The sequence below is a fragment of the Mesocricetus auratus genome, unplaced genomic scaffold (assembly GCF_017639785.1).
Source record: "Mesocricetus auratus isolate SY011 unplaced genomic scaffold, BCM_Maur_2.0 Super-Scaffold_100691, whole genome shotgun sequence".
NCBI lineage: Eukaryota > Metazoa > Chordata > Mammalia > Rodentia > Cricetidae > Mesocricetus > Mesocricetus auratus.
Genome location: NW_024429267.1, coordinates 280058 through 293492, shown reverse-complemented (window position 1 = coordinate 293492; position 13435 = coordinate 280058). Strand labels below are relative to the sequence as shown.

At 46.1% G+C, this 13435-nt stretch overlaps 1 protein-coding gene across 2 annotated transcripts in view; it reads left to right on the top strand.

The window, feature by feature from the left end:
- Thsd4 (thrombospondin type 1 domain containing 4) overlaps positions 1-13435 on the top strand; it is a 544450-nt gene that overhangs the window by 282403 nt on the left and 248612 nt on the right. The gene's annotated exons all lie outside the window — the stretch shown is intronic.

The window sequence follows — 13435 nt, the reverse complement described above, 5'->3', positions numbered from 1 at the left end:
ACACAGGACAGTGTGGTGGGTACCAGTGAGTGTCCAGGCTGAGTGAGGCAGACTGACAGACTGGCTAGGTTGGTGCGGAGGTGGGGATGTCTCTGCTAAGCATGGGCTTGGGCAAGATCAGCCCTGCATCCCTTTGCTGCAAAGATGCCACAAGTCAGGAGTTCTGAAGAACTCAACCGAAAATCTAACAAACCAGAACAGAAATGTAGCCAGAGAATCAGTGTGTCCTCTGCGATCCAGACTTCACCCTTTCCTGGGCTCCAGACTTGGTGATTCCCTTCTACACACCGACTCAGAACTCCTCACTGCCCGCCATCAAATCCTAGTTCCTAATATTTATTCCCACCTTGAGTTTCTGCTCCTGACAAGAGACTTTCCCCCTCCCCACCCTTTGAAATAACAATCTTACTATGTGGTCCAGGCGATCCTTGAACTCCTGATGCTTTTGCCTCGGCTGCTCAAGCATTGGGGTTACAGGTGTAAACCACCATGCCTGCTAATACCTGTCAGTCTCTATTTTTAAATGTACATGTCTGTCTCCCGTGGATGCCCAGAAACACCTTAACCTTGGAAGCAAACTTGTCTTGCTCATCTTTGATGCTCCCGCTGTCTGTCGCAGTGAGTCAGCGCAGTCTTCGCATGGAAGATGCGTTTGAATGGTGATCATGCACAGTTCTGCCTTGGGAAGCGACAGGACTTGCCTGCCCTCATACAGTGCACTCATTTCTTAACAGGTACTCCTACGTAGCCCCACAACCGTCTGTCCAGCACAGGTATGCCACCCTATGTATGCCCACATTGTGACCCCATCAACTCCATTGGCATAAGAGTCTCTGTGCTTTTAGATGATCCTCCTGGTCAGATCTCAAGATGACAGCTAACTAGGTTAGCCACTGCTCTAAGAATATAGACGACACATTCGGAAGACTGGGATCCTGGGAGATGTCATTTGCCCAAAACAAAAATCAGTTATTTTTGTGGCATAGATCATTGAGGAAATAGCTTTAACTTCCAATAGGACTAATGCACCATTTGGGGAATGAATGATTTTAGTGCATACAAAAAAAAAAAAAAGAAAAAAAACAACTTGCAATCATAAAAATTGGATTTTTAAACTTATTGTCCTTACATGAAATAGTCTTCAAAAACAAAAAAATCACAGTTACCTTCTTTGCTATATACAGTCGGATCATGGGGTGTCAGTGGTCGTCCTTCCTGCTTTCTCTACATGTGTAATTCTTAAAACCTGACTTTGCCCACAGCGACCTGCAGTTCCCTCCACTCACACTAGATGGCGCTCACACATTGGAACTCATACGTGGATAACTTATAACTGCCTAGAAGAAACTCACAAATTTTTAAATAAAGGTGGTGAAAAGTTCAATGTTAGTTCACCACAGGTGTGTCTAGGTGAATGGTTTGGTTAAAGGAGAGGAGCTGAAAACCGAGTACTGCCTATAAACACACCCAATGATTGTGTATACTCCATTCTCCCTCGATGCAGCCATGCAGGCAAACCAGGACTGAGTGGCTGGTTCTTCCTCTAGGGACTCAGCATTACCCAACACACTCAGAGAACCCTATTCCATCTGCCACATACCCTGACATGGTCATCACGGAAGAGACTAGTTATCACATCAGGACTTAGCTATCCAGATGGTGAGGGCATATATATTGTTAGCCATTAAGGGGTTGGCTTTTAAATTTCTCTTCAACCTAAACACTCTATTATCCAATACTAAAGATATGTAATTGTGGGGGCTATGTTGGACACTGCTTCTATGTGACAGTTCAGTAACAACTGGAGCAAGAGAGATGTATGTGCCAGTCTAGGTCTTGTCCCTACAACTTTGCAGTCTTACACAGGGTAATTAGCGTCTCTGTGCTTTAGAAAAACAGGTTGGCTACAGCAGATCTACATTATAAAGTCACGATGAAGACAGGTAGTCCCGTTTGTCTGCCACACTGAAACTAGAAAAGATAAGTAGGCTATTATTTTCACCATGTTCTGACATGATAGTCCCAGCAGTCAGTAGTGTAAATTATCTCTTTCTAAGCCAGATAACCAGATTGTAAAATGCAATGGGACCAAAGCAAGACATGAAGTTTGACTGGAGAACCGAGGCTCAGGCTGAGCTGGTGTGTTTGAAATAAGGCTTTATTGGGAGGATTTGGTTTGCACCCCAAACAGAAATGACTAGAAAGTGAGAAGCAGGTCTTGGGAACATCATCCCGCATCTGTAAGATCCACTAGGCAAGCTGGGGATGTCACTCGCTGGTAGAATAGTTGCCTAACATGCACAAAGCCCTGGGTTCAGTCTCGGGTGCTCCACGAACAGGATGTGGTGGTAATACATACAATTAGCTACGAAAGAATCTGGAGTTTGAGATCATCCTTAACTAAGTAAGCAGTGCAGGGCCAGCCCGGGATACACAAGAACCTGTCTCATAAAAAAGAAGCCAGTCTTCACCTAATTCTGTGGTCAGCTTCCACCACATTTCATAAAGGCATTTAGACAGGGAAAAAATCACTTAAGATTTAAAGTAGAAAGAGAAGCTACGCACAGCATCAACGTGATACCACGGTGCAAAGAGTGGATTGGAGCGCTGATATGGGACAGTCCTCAAGCGTGGAAGTGAGTAGCCCAAGGGAGTTATGTTAATTAAATCCAGATGAAATCAAAGGCAGGAAGAAGGGAAGGAGGATTTGGACTTGAGACAAATAAATCCAGCAGCTCATCTGAAAACTCAGGGGGAGAGTGGGCCTGTCACCACTGCGGTGACACTGAAGATGCGTAGTCGTAGGGCTTCAAGTTCCACCAAACAACAGCAGTGGGAGCCAAGTGGAGGCTCACGCTGCCAGTGCCCTGCAGGAGGCAGCTGGAGACCCATCGTTGCTCTCATTCCCACCCAGCAGAGTGTGCCTGCACAGGGAAACGGGTATAGCAGAATACGACCCTCAGGAAGCATTGAGCCGGGACCCACAGCATTCGCATTCACATCCAACTTTGCTCCCATGTGGACAAGTGGTTTCTGGTCCCAGGACATCTGCAACCTGGAATTAGTCCTTCTTCCTCCGCAGGTAGTGTGGGAGGTGTGAATTTGCCACACATTGGAGTTTATAACACAGCGCATGTTTGTAAGTGAGCTGAGCCGCTCATAGCGCCTGTGTCTACCTGACAGATGTGACATGAGCACGAGGCAGGAATAGCATTTCTTCTTTAAGTCAGTTGTCAGTTTCTGACTGTGAGACTCTTGGAAAAACTCTACTCTCTCGGGGAAAGACTCCACTTTCTCGGGGGCGGGGCAGGGGGTCCTTCCCTTCCAGATCTCCATCTGCTCCCCTGGGTGGAATTGGGGTGAGTCAGAGTATACCAGGAAACCTCACAACACTTTGACCCCAGAGGAAGGGTGTTGGCCCCGCCCTTGTCTGTGGGCTCTTGCTGGCCAGATGGTTCGGTGTTGTGGAGTACGCCCATGGCTCTGAGCATCCCCTGTGTGCTCATCTCATTTATCCCAGCCATGGCCTCTGTGACTCTAGACACAGAAATTATAAAAGAAAGAGAATATACCAGAAATCTGCTTTCTTTCTCACCCACTCACACCCACTGATCATTCCTGCTACCAGTGACCGTTTCCTGTATTTTGAATTGAGTGACAGCTATGAGCTTGGGTACCATAAAAACAAAGCCAGGCTACATTACCGTATTGTCTATATGTTGATGACTATTTTCCTGATCCTGAAAGAGGGAAGTATGTGCCATTGAGGTTTCTCCCATGAGACTCTAATGGATACACACATTTTAATAATTGTCACTAGGGTTGGGACAGTGGCTCAGTGAGCAAGAACACTTGCTTGCAAGTACAAAGACCTGAGTTCAAACCTGCAGCATCCATGTGAAAAAGCCAGATATGGCCATACACTTACCATGAACCACAGTACCGTTGGGAGCAGATACAGGAGGATTCCTGGGGCTTCTGGCCCACCAGCCTAGCTTAAGGTTCAGTAAGAGACCCTGACTCAAGGGATAAAGGAAAATACTAGCAGAACAGCACATCCATCGTTCTCTGTCCTCCCCACACATGCATGGGCATGTGCACCTGGACACACACATGTGCATACAAGACACACACACACACACACATACACACCAAGGAAAAAATAGATAGTGTGAAGGTTCATTAGAACAGAAGCATTGAGTGGGAAAAAAACTCAGCAGAAGTGTTCATTTAAAACACTTCCTTCTCCTGCTCCTCTAGGACAGGAGTTTGGGGGAAAAAAAATAAAGGGATATGGTTTAACGCTCAATTCAAACAAGGCAGTTAGTATGTTGATGTAACTGGATAGCTTTGAAAGGGAGGAGGAATCATCCCTGGCATGGGCCTGGGAGCCTGGCTGCCAAAGAGCGAGGCAGCCTGGCCTTTCTCCCAGCCATGAGGCTACAGGGCCCGAGGAGCCCAGGCCCCACGAGTGACACCTCGCTCTTCAGACACTCTAATTTATAGTTAACGCCTTTTAAGCAAACAAGAGCAAGGAAAAAATCTGGTTCATATTACAACTTGCAATGAAGGGAAGTCTGGGAGTTCAAAGGAAAAATGTCCCAGGAAAAGCTTAGGCTGTTAAAATTCATTTGGAGTGGCCAGGAAGGTAATTGGAAATTAACACTAAGACTCCATGTGACTTTCTCTCTCTCTCTCTCTCTCTCTCTCTCTCTCTCTCTCTCTCTCTCTCTCTCTCTCTCTCTCTCTTTCTCATCAGCAATCCTTGTCACTTAGTTCATGCCAAAGAACAACCAAACAAATTCACATTTGTTGCTAATACTAATTCCATTGGAATATGTAAGGTTCTCAAAACTCAGTTAAAGGGAGAGAGAAGAGAGGTGTGTGTGTTCTCATTCCAAAGCCAGACCTCTTTTGGACTCTCTCAGGCTTTGATTTTTGGACCCTCTGTGGTTTTGCTTTTTTGGGGTATGCATCCTCTCTGCATGAATTTGGGGTGTTTTTCTCTTTACCTGAATACACCTTTGCAGCCTCTCTTCTCTGGGCAAGCTTGCTGGGAGGTTGTATATCAGGAGAGGAGAACGATCTCAGACGGAAACCTGACCTATTGCTGCAGAAAAGAAGTGTTCACTCGTGCTGCCACTGGTGGAAAGCTGCAGGGCAGTAGGTTGTATGAATGACTGTCTTAGTTAGGGTCTCTGTTGCTGCAATGATGAAGCACCATGAGCCAAAAGCAAGTTGAGGAGGAAAGGGTTTATTTTAGCTAGTCAGGACAGGAACCTGGAGGTAGGACCTGATGCAGAAGCCATGGAGGGGTGCTGCTTACTGACTTGCTCCTCATAGCTTGCTTAGGCTGCTTTCTTATAGAACCCAGAGCCACCATCTGACAGATAACACCACCCATGATGGGCTGGGCCTACCCCATCAATTGCTAATTGAAAAAATGCCCTGCAGCAAGATGTTATGGAAGCATTTTCTCAACTAAGGTTCCTTCCTTTCAGATAACTCCAGCTTGTACAAAGTTGGCATAAAACTAGCCAGTACAATATCATACAATATCATCATTTAGACCGAGGAGTAGTGTAATGCGTTCCAGTGACACGTTGCTTTGGGGCAGAGAACAGAGAAGTACCACCCAGCTTCCATTTTGGTCACTTGCTTCCTATATGGGAGGAGCCCAGTGTCTTAATGAGTAGCTGTCTTCCAGTCCACCACAGCAGCTCATCTATTCAGTCAAGTCAGTTTTATTAGTATCTTTTCTCTTTGTTGTGATACAATGCTGGGCAAAAACAACTTAAGAGAGGGAGGGTTTGTTTCCGCTCAGGGTTTGAGGGTGTAGTCCGCCGTGGCAGGGAAGGCATGGCAAAGAGAGTCTGAGAGGGGCAGTCACTTCACAGTTAGGAAGTAGAGGGCGATTAAATGCGTCTGCCCAGCTTGCTGTCTTTCTCCTTTGCATTCAGTCCAGAACGCTAGCCCAGGGGATGTTGCTGCCCACAGTTAGGATGAATCTTCCCACTTCAGTTAGCCCCGTCTAGAAACTCTACCACAGACATGCCTAGAGGTTCACTTCATATCCATATCGCCACAAGTCCGTCCTCAGCCATAGAAGTGTCCCTTCAGTTTCAGAAATAGGGCCATAATACATTGCCGTTCTCCTCGGCAGCATGATGCCTTCCCCAGTGTAAGCGTGGATTGAGAACACAGCTCTTTCATAGGGACGGTAATTTTGATGAGAGGCAAGGAACAGAGTTATGGCCAAAGAAGGCCCTGAAGGAGAATCGGGATGAGTCAGAGGCATGTTGGTGCCTTCGCCACAGGTGGCCCCGGACTGGGGCAAGCAGGCTCACAATATCTTGTACTCTATCCTGATAGTCCTGTTTCTCTTGAACTAGAGTCTGTCTTTGACCCCATCCAGACTCTGTGAGCTCAGTTGCCTTTCTTCGTGAACCTGCCAAAGAGTCAAATGTCCATTTCAGTCCAGTTTGACCCACTGATCTTTTAGCCTGGGCTACCTTCTGCAAGCTAAGTCTGGACTGACTTCCTCAACCCGAATCCCTGGAAGAGTGGCAATGCTGTTTTGCAGTCTGATGTGGATAGGAGGAAGGTGTGCTTATGCCCTCTCAGACCTCTTGTGGTTTACTTTTGGGTTACCTAAATAAAGTGACTGGAAACATTCCCTATTAGGCATCCAGAGAGCCCCAAGGCTGCAGTGCTGTCTGTTCGTTTATTTTTCCACCATGCATGTTCCCCTCACTCCACACTGTAGGCCGTCGTAGGCCTGTAAAAATGTGTTCTCCTTCCAGAGAGAATTTTTGCCTGCAGCAGAAGGCTCCACCTGCTGGCGAAATAGCCATGCGTGGGTGATACACACCTTTAATCCCAGCACTCACTCGGGAGGCAGAGACAGGAGGATCGCTGTGAGGATGAGGCCAGCCGGGGCGACAGAATACCATTCTTGGTAAGATAGTGAAGGGGCCAGGCTTCCTGCAGAACAAAACAAGACAAATAAAGAAACAAGCAACCTTTTTACATCACAGCAAAGTCACTGAGTGGCTGTGATGGGATTGCCAGGATGTGAGCACATTACCTGGCCATGTCACCCAACCCCAGCGCAATTTACAAAGTACCTTGTCTCACAATCCTAATTTATTTCATGGGTGGGAACCCCTAACACAGTAATTTATCAGAGGTCTTGAACCTGGTAGAAGTGGTTGGGAGAGAAACTCCCAAGTCTGGGGGTACCACCCCAACACAGAACAACTTTGGGATGAGTATTTTGGCATTAATACACAAGGAGTCTTGTCACATAGAGAGGAACCCTTAGGACTTGGAGCTCAAAGGGTTAGTTTGTTTTTGTTTTTAGTGTATTTATAGTAACATTATCATAGGTAGCATACTTCCCTTTCTAAACGTCAGTGTTCTCGTCTGCAGGGTGAAGGCAATGCATTTTGGGAAGGACTGCATTAGGCCAGACTGCAGCAGAGCATGAAGTGCCTCAAACAGTCCAGTGTCCCCTGCTGGCATGTAGTAAGCGTTCGCTGACTTCTGAACATGCACTGCCTCACCTGTAAACACAGTGCCCACTTCTGGGAGCTGTTACTAAACTCAAAGAAAGCAAGGTACTGATCTGTGAGCAGCAGGCCACAGGTATCAGTATGACACGGCTGTGTGATCATCCTCTCAGAACACCCGACACCCTGGAGCTTTCTACAAGAGAAATAAAGACAGAATATGCTGTCCACCCTTAGATGTTATTAGAAAAAACTAGTGTCTGTGTTGAGGAGAGCTAAGCAAACAAATCAGAACTCAGCCGCCTTTCACAAGTTACCACTCTGGCTTCCCACCCTTGCATGGGGGCCCGTTTTCTTTGTTAGCAGCTGCTGTGAAGTCCACGGCCAAGACCGCCTGGCACGAACCTCTCCATTGAAATGGAAGTTTATTTGGAGCTGAAGGGACAAACTGACAGAGCATCATAAACTCAGCTCTCTCTTTGCGTGTATACACATCCATGTGTGTGTACTAATGCAAGCGTGTGGGGAGGGATTGCACACATGTGTAGCAACATGTGCAGGCCAGAGGGCAATGCAGATGTTGTTTCCCCCGCCTTGTTGAGACAAGATCTTTCACTGGCCTTGGACTCACCGAATAGGCTAGACTGGTTGGCAAGCAAATCCCAAGGATCCACTTGCCTCTGATACCCTGCACTAGGATTGCAGGTTCACACTCCCAAACTAGCTTTTTAAATACAGAGTCTAGTGAAACCGAGGTCCTCAAATACTTTGATTATCTAAGCTATCGATCTCCCCAGGCCCTAGAATCATAGCTTCTTAGAGACCTCCCAGGCTGCCTTCTAGTGTATATGTTCTGAAACTCTAACGATAGGATCAGTGGCTAGCCCATTTCTGCTTTAGTTTCTTCAATATGAACATATATTACTATCACTTTCTTCTATTTTTCTTTCTTTTTTAGTGGGGAAGGGGGATGGATATTTTGAGGCAGGATCTTGCTACATAGTTCAGACTGGCTTCCAGCTTACTGCATAGTCCAGGCTGAACTTGAACTTGTAACCCTTCTGCTCACCTTCCTGCTCATCCAGAGATTGCTGGGTTTATAGGCGTGCGCCACCACCCCCAGCTTCAAACACTCTTCCCGATCCACTGGTGCCAAGCTTTAACTTTGCACATCTTCTGACCACTGACCCTTGAGATTTCCCCTTTGGAACAAAGTCAAATTTGATATTCCTTCAAATATTTGAAACCTCCTCTCATGGGGGTCTCCTTGTTTTACTCCAGGCTTTGCATTCCATGTTTGTTCAGACTTCTCTTTTTAGGATGGTCTCCAAATCCCTTTCACGTTGAGATCCATCTGAAAGCGTGGTATCCATTCATTTGCGCGACAAGTATTTGCTGAATGCTGTCTATTGGCAAGGCGCTGTGCCAGGCCAGATGTCTGAAAAGGACAGAGTGGAGCAAGCGAGACTGTTCTTCCGAATCTATTGATTCGGATGCTGTATTTCTGTTATTATAACCAAAGGTTCCATTGGCTTCCTTTTGCAGCCATGTCAAACTGCTGGATTATCTTTGGCCATGATAAACTAATATTATCTGTGTTTGTTGAAGGAAACTGTTGGCAGTTCGAGACACCCCAAGTCTATATGCATGTAATTGGTTTCTTTGAACCTAAATAAAAGACTTCACATTTATCCCCATCCAATTCTTTCTTTGGCCCAGCTCCTTGTTCCAGCCCGTTGAGCTCATTTTGATATTTGTTAACTCTTCAATCTGGATTTCATCGTATTGGTTATTTCTCCCAGCTTTGGGTCCTCTCTGGTCTTGATCAGCTTTGCTTCCTTCCTTCGGGGTTTGCATCCAAATCGCTCATTGTAATGAGGAGTAGGCTAACACAGCGACAGCACCTTTTGGCAGGGCCCCTGGATGCCTTCTTTCCCCTTCCTTCAGCACTCTTGGAGAACAAGTTTTCAGCCAACTCCGAGTCACCCAAATTATACTGTCATCTGGTCTGCATTTCTCCATCTTGTCCACAAGAATTTCCTGAGAGACTTTGCCAAATGCCTTGATTAATCAATACATTCTGGGTTTCTGACATTCACAGTTGTCAACTGTCGTGATCTGCTTCTTGCTTCAGAGGAAGCAAGTGGATGGAGAAGCTGGGAGTTGTCTCCTGTTCCAGGTTTCTAGCCCCCAGATGAGGAGGATGCTATGCTCATAAAGGTAGATCTGCTGACTGACTCTTACTCAGACTCTAGGACCATGTTTTACCTCATTGCTTGTATCATAAACCAGGTGTGATACCAAGTCTGCTAGCTCCCAGTCAGGCATTCCTTCTCCTATCCTGGCTCACTTTTTAACCATTTTCTCTAGCCTGGCTCCAACCTCAGGGTTATGGTCTTTTCTAATTGAAATCCTCACCAAACAAGAGTTTATTTCTTTATTTTAAAAGATTTATTTATTATGTACATAGTGCTCTATTTGCATGCATGCCTGCACACTAGGAAGGGACATCAGATCTCATTACTGATGGTTGTAAGCCACCACCACAGGGCTGCTGGGAATTGAAGAGCAGCCAGTGCTCTTAACCTCTGAGACATCTCTCCAGTCCCAACAAATAGTTTATTACATGTGCAAAGTCCTGTGTAAGATATGCCCATTTCATATCAGTGCATTTGAGTACACCCTGCTCACCTCTGCAGACTGCCCATATGTGAATCAGGGGTAAGCAATCATGGAGCTGGGCTCCATTTTCAAAGAAGGCCCTTTCAACTTGGGCTTCTCCCACCATCCTGGCCATCTAGCCACAGGCGTCAGGACCTCTGACTGCGCCCTCTGTACCCGATTGCACTTAGACTGGACTCTCTCCTCTGGCTCAGATCTTGTTTTTTGTTGTTGTTGTTGTTGTTTTGTTTTTTTTAGTCATGCATGTCTTCCAGCAAGTCAATCACGGCAGATAGAGAGAGGAGTCATGTTCCACCCTGACATCTTTATCTGTCAGAAAGATCCAGAAAGGCAATGGTGGATGAGGAGATGAAAAGATGGGCTCCAGTCAGCAGCAGGTCACTTGAATATCAGTGTGTTGTTACTGCATGAACTGAGAGGAGGGCTCTCTCTCTCTCTCTCTCTCTCTCTCTCTCTCTCTCTCTCTCTCTCTCTCTCTCTCTCTCTCTCTCTCTTTCCCCCTGATCTGTGACCCTGAGATGAAATCAGAATCCTTGGAGGTGTTATTTGGAAAGCACTCGTCACCAAGTGTCACAATTCAGGCAACTGTTTACAGGGAGTACTTCTTATCTGTTTGTACCACTTTTTTTTTTTTTTTTACAAGGGATACAGGCTTGGTGGCTCCCCACTCCCCTGGACACCCACTGTCTCCAAATTATAATCTCACCATTTACCATGTGACATTTTCCCTTCTGAAGGGTAAGCTTTACTCCTCCAGATCAGAAACCGCAACGCTACAGTTTCCCCATTATTGAGAGCCACACACTTACCGAAGTGTGACATGCCTTCTTGAGACGTGCCCTGTAGGGAGTGAGCTGCCAACCCCCCAACTGTTCCAGGTCCTTAAAAACTTTGACTTCAGTTAGCAAAAGAGATGAAAGCATCCCTTTCCTTAAGCTCTCAACCCCAACTTAGAAAAATGAATAGATGGTTATTTGTTTGTTTGTCTCTTTGATACAGCATTTTATTCTATAGCCCCAGTGAGCCTTGAGTTGAAAATCCTCCTGCCTCAGCCTCCCAGATGCTGGGATTGTAGATGTGTCCCCCATTCCTGGCTCTGCACGTCTAATATTAGTTCATATGCCGTACTGAAAAAGTAAGTATACACATTTAAAACTTAGTGTAGTTTCTATTTGTGTGTGACACTTATCGGAATAGTTCTTTTCCTTGTTAGGTAAATGACTGGAGATGGAAATCAAATTCCCCATTCTTGCTAAGAAATTTTAGCTGTTAGCCACTGAAGTTTCTTTACTAAACCAGTCTGTTTCTGCTCATTTCAAGCATCCGTTTTGAAGCAAACAAGGCGTGTATTAACTTCAGGGAGGCCCCCCGCAGGAGTGTGATGTGACTTGCGCCTTATTGCATGAGAGGATACACAAAGGCTCCCCTTTGAATGCTGCAGTGCAGACCCCCGCTGCATCTTGGCCTGGACTCCTGGCTTGACAGTTGTGCTACAGTTAATTAGGGTGACTGCGAGAGGTAGACGGGGCAGACAAAGGGCGGGATTCAAAGGCCGTTCCTGCCACCTTTGAGGGCTTCAAGTCCCTTTCTGCATTAGAGAACTAGCCGGTAGATTTATGTCTTATTTTTTCCTTAGCGGCTCTTGTTGGCTTCATATTTAATGAGTTCAGATGAAAGAGGACTCACTATTTCAAATCTGGGTGACATGCATTTCAATTCAAGACCTGCATTTGCCCAGACTGTGACCCAAGCCCTCCACATAGAAGTCAAGTCTGCCAGTGCTTTAGTTACGTGTCTCCCTCTGTGGAAGGTTCAGGCTCAGGTTGTTTGCCCGAGCTTGCTTTGTTGTTTCTTTTTTCAAACCCTCCTGGTATCCAGTTAGAGAGGAGAGAGACCTGGATGGGCTTAGGTCAATTCATATGAATTTTAAAGATTTATATTTTTTTAAGTGTTTAAGTGGTTTTGCCTGCATATGTGTCTGTGTACCATATGTGTTTCTGGTATCAGATCTCCTGGAGCTGGAGTTACAGAATGTTGTGACCCACAGTGTGGGTCCTGGGACCTGAAACCCAGTGTTCTGCGAGAGCAGCAAGTGCTCTTAACCACTGAGGCATCTCTCCAATTCCCTTACATGGGTTTTTAAAGAAGGGCAAATGGTGGGCTGGGAAGACAGCTCAGTGAGTAAATATTTGATGTGTAAATATGAGGACCTGAATTTACTCCCAGAACCCATGCTTAAATAAATAAATAAATAAATAAATAAATAAATAAATAAATAAATAAATAAGGAAGTAAATATCAGGTATTGGTATAAAGGGGCTACTTTGCCTTTAATCTATTCATCCTCCTGCTCGTGAGGAGAGTGTAGTATGGCCCAGCTGTGAAGATAACATTTTTACCATGCAACAACAAGAAACAGGTGCAATGACATGTTTGTAGAGACAGATGGGTCCCTGGAGCATCCTTGCCGCCAGGCCAGTCAATCCCTGAGATGCAGGTAAAACTGAGAGACTGTCACAGCAAAATAAGATGCAGGGGACTGGGGAGGTGGCTTGGTCTGTAAAGCCTTCTGTGCAAGCATGAGGACCTGAGTTTGGATCTTTAGCACTCATGTAAAAAGCCAGGCATGGTGCGTGGTGGCATTTACCGCTCATCCTAGTGCTGGGGAGACAGACAAGAGGATTCCTGAGCTCATTGGCCAGGCTGGTTCTGCCTGGCTGGTGAGCTCCCCACTGCAGGCTCAGTGAGACTCTGTCTCAGAAACTAAAGTGGAGAGCAACAGAGGAAGACGCCTGACACTGACCTGTGGCTTCCACATGCGTGTGTACGTATATGCTCACACCCATATACATGTGCACACTCATGAAAATGAAACCAAGGCAAATCAGAGAGTAGCTATTTCCAGCGTTTGTCAGCCTCCCATTTAGGCTGATGTTCAGGATTCCCTTGGTTGAACCAGGTATATGTAATGCAGGGAAGTGACACACCCTACTTCTTCCAAATCCTGAAGCATACTGCTTCCTTTTCTCCTTTACCACCTAATTAACTATGGAACGAGAAAAGGGACAGAGGCTGGCGGGGCAACACTCACCCAGGGAAGCAGGAATGGACCTGAGAACACTCCACCTGTTCCTAGAAGGAGATGTGCACCCAAAGGTGTTCTTCACTCTTCTTTCTTCACCCCTCAGGAGTTTCCTTCTCTTTCTAGACCCTTCTCTAGTGCCCGCTGCTTCCCGCCCATG